The sequence below is a fragment of the Triticum dicoccoides genome, chromosome 6B (genome assembly GCF_002162155.2).
Source record: "Triticum dicoccoides isolate Atlit2015 ecotype Zavitan chromosome 6B, WEW_v2.0, whole genome shotgun sequence".
Classification (NCBI taxonomy): Eukaryota; Viridiplantae; Streptophyta; class Magnoliopsida; order Poales; family Poaceae; genus Triticum; species Triticum dicoccoides.
This window is the reverse complement of record NC_041391.1, coordinates 237,389,084-237,397,718: the sequence shown is the minus strand read 5'-3', so window position 1 is coordinate 237,397,718 and position 8,635 is coordinate 237,389,084.

Below are 8,635 nucleotides of genomic sequence, written 5' to 3'. Positions count from 1 at the left end.
ACTTTATTACTTGCTTTGTTTTTACTTTGCCTTTTACTTTTCACTTTGCACCTGTATACCAAAAATACCAAAAATATTATTTATCATCTCTATCAGATCTCACTCTCGTAAGTGACCGTGAAGGGATTGACAACCCCTAATCGCGTTGGTTGCGAGGAGCTATCATTTTGTGTGGGTACGAGGGACTTGTGCGTGGTCTCCTACTGGATTGATACCTTGGTTCTCAAAAACTGAGGGAAATACTTACGCTACTTTGCTGCATCATCCTCTCCTCTTCGGGGAAATCCAACGCAGTGCTCAAGAGGTAGCAAGAAGAATTTCTGGCGCCGTTTCCGGGGAGGCTCACGCAAAGCAAGTCAAACATACCAAGTACCCATCACAATCCCTATCTCTCGCATTACATTATTTGCCATTTGCCTCTCGTTTTCCTCTCCCCCACTTCACCCTTGCCGTTTTATTCGCCCTCTCTTTCCCAATCTCCTCCTCTTTTTTCCGTTTGCCTTTTCCCGTTGCCTTTCTGTTTGCTTGTGTGTTGGATTACTTGTTGCCATGGCGCAAGATAATACCAAATTGTGTGACTTCTCGAATACCAATAATAATGATTTCCTTAGTACTCCAATTGCTCCTCTTAATAATGATGAGTCTTGTGAAATCAATACCGCTTTGCTGAATCTTGTTATGAAAGATCAATTCGCCGGCCTTCCTAGTGAAGATGCCGCTACTCATCTAAACAATTTTGTTGATTTGTGTGATATGCAAAAGAAGAAAGATGCGGATAACAATATTGTCAAATTGAAGTTATTTCCATTTTCACTTAGAGATCATGCTAAAGTTTGGTTTTCATCTTTGCCTAAAAATAGTATTGATTCTTGGAACAAGTGCAAAGATGCTTTTATCTCTAAGTATTTTCCTCCCGCTAAGATCATCACTCTTAGGAACGATATTATGAATTTTAAACAACTTGATCATGAGCATGTTGCCCAATCTTGGGAAAGAATGAAATTGATGCTTCGCAATTGCCCTACTCATGGTTTGAATTTATGGATGATCCTACAAAAATTTTATGCCGGATTGAATTTTGCTTCTAGAAATCTTTTAGATTAGGCCGCGGGAGGCACGTTTATGGAAATTACGTTAGGAGATGCTACAAAATTGCTTGATAATATTATGGCTAATTATTCTCAATGGGACACCGGAAGATCTTCTAGTAAAAAAGTGCATGCTATAGAAGAAATCAATGTTTTGAGTGAAAAGATGGATGAACTTATGAAGATGTTTGCTACTAAAAATACTTCTCTTGATCCCAATGATATGCCCTTGTCTACTTTGATTGAGAATAATAATGAATCTATGGATGTGAATTTTGTTGGTAGGTTTAGTTTTGGAAACAACGCGTATAGAGGGAATTTTAATCCTAGGCCTTATCCTAGTAATCCTTCTAATAATAATGGAAATTCCTACAACAACTCTTATGGAAATTTTAATAAGATGCCCTCTGAATTTGAAAGTAGTGTTAAAGAGTTTATGAATTCACAAAAGAATTTTAATGCTTTGCTTGAAGAGAAATTGCTTAAAGTTGATGATTTGGCTAGGAACGTTGATATGATTTCTCTTGAAATTGATTCTTTAAAGCTTAGATCTATTCCTCCTAAGCATGATATCAATGAGTCTCTCAAAGCCATGAGAATTTCCATTGATGAGTGCAAAGAAAGAAACGCTAGGACGCGTTTTTCCAAAGATGCCTTTGTTAAAGCGTGTTCTTCCAATTCCTATGAAAATCAAGATGAAGATCTAAAAGTTATTGATGTGTCCCCCATTAAATATTTGTTTTGCAATATGAATCTTGATGAAACTGAATATGATCTTCCTTCACCTAGAAGGCGTTCTAAGAATTTGGAGTTTCTAGATCTTGATGATGAAATTGATAAAAGTGGGATTGAAAGAAATAAAAACCTAGATGTTGCTAAACCCACTATTTTGGATCTCAAGGAATTTAATTATGAAAATTGCTCTTTAATTGATTGTATTTCCTTGTTGCAATCCGTGCTAGATTCTCCTCATGCTTATAGTCAAAATAAGGCCTTTACCGAACACATTGTTGATGCCTTGATGCAATTTTATGAAGAAAAACTTGAGTTGAAAGTTTCTATCCCTAGAAAACTCTATGATGAGTGGGAACCTACTATTAAAATTAAACTTAAAGATTATGAGTTTCATGCTTTGTGTGATTTGGGTGCTAGTGTCTCTACTATTCCCAAAACTTTGTGTGATTTGCTAGATTTTCGTGACTTTGATGATTGCTCTCTAAACTTGCATCTTGCGGATTCCACTATTAAAAATCCTATGGGAAGAATTAATGATGTTCTTATTGTTGCAAATAGGAATTATGTGCCCGTAGATTTTACCGTTCTTGATATAGATTGTAATACTTCATGTCCTATTGTTCTTGGTAGACCTTTCCTTAGAACGATTGGTGCAATTATTGATATGAAGGAAGGGAATATTAGATTACAATTTCCCTTAAAGAAGGGCATGGAACACTTCCCTAGAAAGAAAATAAATTACCATACGAATCTATCATGAGAGCCACTTATGGATTGCCTACCAAAGATGGCAATACCTAGATCTATCCTTGCTTTTATGCCTAGCTAGGGGCGTTAAACGATAGCGCTTGTTGGGAGGCAACCCAATTTTATTTTTATTTTTTGTTTTTGCTTCTGTTTAGGAATAAATAATCCATCTAGCCTCTGTTTGGATGTGGTTTTATGTTTTAATTAGTGTTTGTGCCAAGTAGAACCTATAGGATAACCTACGATGATAGTTGATTTGATTCTGCTGAAAAACAGAAACTTTGCGCGCACGAGTATAATTTTGTTAAATCACAGAAACGTGATTTTGCGTTAATTCTTTTTGCTGCTGTTCAATAAAAATATTTTCCAGGACTTCCTATTTTGGTAGGATTTTTAGAGTTCCATAAGTTTGCGTCAGTTATAGATTACTACAGACTGTTCTGTTTTTGACAGATTCTGTTTTGCGTGTGTTGTTTGCTTATTTTGATGAATCTATGGCTAGTAAAATAGTTTATAATCCATAGAGAAGTTGGAATATAGTAGGTTTAACACCAATATAACTAAAGAATGAGTTCATTACAGTACCTTTAAGTAGTCTTTTGTTTTCTTTCTCTAACGGAGCTCACGAGATTTCTATTGAGTTTTGTGTTGTGAAGTTTTCAAGTTTTGGGTAAGGATTCGATGGACTATGGAATAAGGAGTGGCAAGAGCCTAAGCTTGGGGATTCCCAAGGCACCCCAAGGTAATATTCAAGGAAAACCAAGAGCCTAAGCTTGGGGATGCCCCGGAAGGCATCCCCTCTTTCGTCTTCGTCTATCGGTAACTTTACTTAGAGCTATATTTTTATTCACCACATGATATGTGTTTTGCTTGGAGCGTCATTTCCTTTTATTAGTTTTTGCTTGCTGTTAGTTACAATAATGTTTTGCATCTTTAGTTTCAATAAAGAAGTCAAGGATAGCCTTTGCCATGCTTATTTTGCTAGTATACATGTTGCTGTTTGAAAAACAGAAAGTTTACCGCTGTTGCAAAAATTCCCTAGAAAAGTCAGAGAGTGGTATAATGTTGAATCTTTTTGCATATTGAGATATGATAAATTTACTACAGTGGTAATTTTAGTTCATAATTGTTGGAGTTAGGGAAGTATTGATACTCCTGCATTCTTTACAGACTATACTGTTTTGACAGATTGCTGTTATGTTTGCTTTGTTTGCATATGTTTGCTTGTTTAATGATTCTATTTGAGGATAGGAGTATTAAATATGCAGAGGCATTTAGTATTCAATGTTGAATAATAATGTTAGTGATTTGTTACAGTAGAAAATGATAAGGTTTTGCATTGGTTTATACTAACCTATCTCACGAGTTCTTGTTGAGTTTGTTGTGAATGAAGCTTTTGATAAAAAGAGAAACCATGATATGAGAGGAATTAAGGAGAACAAAAGTTCAAGCTTGGGGATTCCCAAGGCACCCCAAGATAATATTTCAAGAAGTCTCAAGCATCTAAGCTTGGGGATGCCCCGGTAGGCATCCCACCTTTCTTCTTCAACAACTATCGGTTAGTATCGGTTGAGCCTAAGTTTTTGCTTCTTCACATGAGTTGTGCTATCCTTGCATTGTAGTTTTCTTTAGATTTGCTTGCTGTTTAAATAAACTATCAAGATCTGAAATTATTAAATGGGAGAGTCTTCACATAGTTGCATAATTATTCGACTACTCATTGATCTTCACTTATATCTTTCGGAGTAGTTTGTTGTTTGCTCTAGTACTTCACTTATATCTTTTAGAGCATGGTGGTAGTTTTATTTTGAAGAAATAGATGAACTCTCATGCTTCACTTATATTATTTTGAGAGTCTTAAATAGCATGGTAATTTGCTTAATATTAATATACTTGGTATTCAAGATATGTGAAACTTTCTTTTGAGTGAGTTGAATACTAAGATAAGTTCGATGCTTGATAATTGTTTTGAGATATGGAGGTGATAATATCAAAGTCGTGCTAGTTGAGCAATTGTGAATTTGAGAAATTCTTGTGTTGAAGTTAGCAAGTCCTGTAGCATGCACGTATGGTTAAAGTTGTGTAACAAATTTGAAACATGTAGTGTACCTGGCTTGTGCATCCTTATGAGTGGCGGTCGGGGATGAGCGATGGTCTTTTCCTACCAATCTATCCCCCTAGGAGCATGCGTGTAGTACTTGATTTTTGATGACTTCTAAATTTTTGCAATAAGTATATGAGTTCTTTTGACTAATGTTGAGTCCATGGATTATACGCACTCTCATCTTTCCGCCTTTGCTAGCCTCTCTAATATCGCGCACTTTTCACCGGTATCATACACCCACCATATACCTTCCTCAAAACAGCCACCATACCTACATATCATGGCATTTCCATAGCCATTCCGAGATATTTTGCCATGCAACTTTCCATCGTTCCATTTGTTATGACAAGCTCCATCATTGTCATATTGCTAGCATGATCATGTAGTTGACATCGTATTTGTGGCAAAGCCACCGTTTATAATTCTTTCATACATGTCACTCATGATTCATTGCATATCTCGGTACACCGCCGGAGGCATTCATATAGAGTCATACTTTGTTCTAAGTATCGAGTTGTAATTGTTGAGTTGTAAGAAAAATAGAAGTGTGATGATCATCATTATTAGAGCATTGTCCCAAGTGAGGAAAGGATGATGGAGACCATGATTCCCCCAGAAGTCGGGATGAGACTCCGGACGAAAAAAAGGGAGGCCAAAAAAAAGAAGAGAAAAGGCCCAAATAATAAAATGAGAGAAAAAGAGAGAAGGGACAATGCTACTATCCTTTTACCACACTTGTGCTTCAAAGTAGCACCATGATCTTCATGATAGAGAGTCTCTTGTTTTGTCACTTTCATATACTAGTGGGAATTTTACATTATAGAACTTGGCTTGTATATTCCAATGATGGGCTTCCTCAAAATGCCCTAGGTCTTCGTGAGCAAGCGAGTTGGATGCACACCTACTTAGTTTCTTTTGTAGGGCTTTCATATACTTATAGCTCTAGTGCATCCGTTGCATGGAAATCCCTACTCACTCACATTGATATCTATTGATGGGAATCTCCATAGCCCGTTGATACGCCTAGTTGATGTGAGACTATCTTCCCTTTTTTGTCTTCTCCACAACCACTATTCTATTCCACCCATAGTGCTATATCCATGGCTCACGCTCATGTATTGCGTAAAGGTTGAAATTTTTGGAGATTATTTAAGTATGAAACAATTGCTTGGCTTGTCATCGGGGGTATAGAAGTTGGGAACATCTTTGTGTGACGAAAAAGGAGCATAGCCAGACTATATGATTTTGTAGGGATAACTTTCTTTGGCCATGTTATTTTGAGAAGACATGATTGCTTTGATTAGTATGCTTGAAGTATTATTATTTTTTATGTCAATATGAACCTTTTGTCTTGAATCTTTTGGATCTGAATATTCATATCACAATTAAGAAGATTTACAATGAAATTATGCCAAAGTATCACTCCGCGTCAAAAATTCTTTTTTATCATTTACCTACTCGAGGACGAGCAGGAATTAAGCTTGGAGATGCCTGATACGTCTCCAACGTATCTATAATTTTTGATTGCTCCATGCTACTTTATCTACTGTTTTGGACTATATTGGGCTTTATTTTCCACTTTTATATTATTTTTGGGACTAACCTATTAACCGGAGGCCCAGCCCAGAATTGCTGTTTTTTTGCCTATTTCAGTGTTTCGAAGAAACGGAATATCAAACGGAGTCCAAACGGAATGAAACCTTCGGGAACATGATTTTCTCACCGAACGTGATCCAGGAGACTTGGACCCTACTCCAAGAAGTGCCAGAGGCGGTCACGAGGGTGGAGGGCGCGCCCCCCTGGGCACGCCCCCTACCTCGTGGGCCCCCTGTTGCTCCACCGACGTACTCCTTCCTCCTATATATACCTACGTATCCCCGAACGATCAGAACAGGAGCAAAAAAAACCTAATTCCACCGCCGCAACCTTCTGTATCCACGAGATCCCATCTTGGGGCCTGTTCCGGAGCTCCGCCGGAGGGGGCATCCACCATGGAGGGCTTCTACATCAACACCATAGCCCCTCCGATGAAGTGTGAGTATTTTACTTCAGACCTTCGGGTCCATAGCTAGTAGCTAGATGGCTTCTTCTCTCTTTTTGGATCTCAATACAATGATCTCCCCCTATCTTGTGGAGATCTATTCGATGTAATCTTCTTTTTGCGGTGTGTTTGTTGAGACCGATGAATTGTGGGTTTATGATCCAGTATTATGTATGGAAAATATTTGATTCTTCTCCGAATTCTTTTATGTATGATTGAGTTATCTTTGCAAATCTCTTCGAAATATCCTTTTTGGTTTGGCCAACTAGATTGGTAGTTCTTGCAATGGGAGAAGTGCTTAGCTTTGGGTTCAATCTTGCGGTGTCCTTACCCAGTGACAGAAAGGGTTGCAAGGCACGTATTGTATTGTTGCCATTGACGATAACAAGATGGGTTCTTTATCATATTGCATGAATTTATCCCTCTACATCATGTCATCTTGCTTAAGGCGTTACTCTGTTTTTAACTTAATACTCTAGATGCATGCTGGATAGCGGTCGATGAGTGGAGTAATAGTAGTAGATGCAGAATCGTTTCGATCTACTTGTCTTGGACGTGATGCCTATATACATGATCATTGCCTAGATATACTCATAACTATGCTCAGTTCTGTCAATTGCTCAACAGTAATTTGTTCACCCACCGTAGAATATCTATGCCCTTGAGAGAAGCCACTAGTGAAACCTATGGCCCCCGGGTCTATTCTCATCATATCAATCTCTATCGCTTTGTTTACTTGTTTTGTTTTTACTTTGCCTTTTACTTTTTACTTTGCATCTATCTATCAAAAATACCAAAAATATTATTTATCATCTCTATCAAATCTCACCCTCGTAAGTGACCGTGAAGGGATTGACAACCCCTAATCGTGTTGGTTGCGAGTAGCTATTGTTTTGTGTAGGTACGAGGGACTTGTGCGTGGTCTCCTACTGGATTGATACCTTGGTTCTAAAAAACTGAGGGAAATACTTACGCTACTTTGCTCCATCATCCTCTCCTCTTCGGGGAAATCCAACGCAGTGCTCAAGAGGTAGCACCCAGCGCCGCCTCGCCGCCCCGAAACAACTCCCCACCGCCGCCCCGGCCAGCCCTCTAGGCCCCCCGCCCCCACCCTGAACCCTAAGATAGATGGTGGGGTACCTCTCCGGCGAGCCCCCATCCCTGCTGCGGGTGGTTCTTCCTTAACTCCTGCGAGCCCCCCTAACCCCTAAAAATTGACTGACCCAAAAGTCGATTCAGTCGACTGAAGTGTGGCTTAATCGGAGCAGAGCAGCAGCACGAGCGAGGGGGGGAGCAGCAGCAGCAGCTGGGCGAGCGAGCGATCGAGCGAGAGCCGGAGCAGCAGTAGCAGATCCAGCTGGTATGGACGCACCGCCGAAGGGGCCTCACACTAGGGGAGAGGCGCCATGGAGATGTAGCCCGTGATGCCGGCTTCAAGGTAGCCGCTCCATGGGGGTGCGGGATGGAGCACCATCGGTGCCGGGAGGTCGAGTTAAGGAGAAGGTGCGATGCGATGAGTGTACAACCTCTTTGGTGGCGCCAAGTAGGCCTCGGCTTCGTTCGAGGAGTCGGTGGGGATGCTGCGGTTCCGGTGGAGCAGGTTAAGGCGGCGCTGTGGGGATGGAGCAACCGCGATAGATGAGGCGATCGTCGGAGCAGCTCCTTGGAGGTGGAGGACGGGGCGGCTGAACCGACGGGACGACAAGATGGAAGATGGATCCTCATCCGGGGAGGTGGACGAGGGACGTCGAGCTATTGCGGTGGACGATGTCGTCGGGGAAGAGGCTCTGGCTGGGCAGCAGTGAGGTGGCGGGCGGAGGAGGGTGGGGTTTCGCGGTTGGAGTGGAGAGGTTATGGCGGCCTGGGATTTCGAATGGCGAAAAGGGGGCGATGGGAGGGGGTGAAGCATGACTTAGGGAC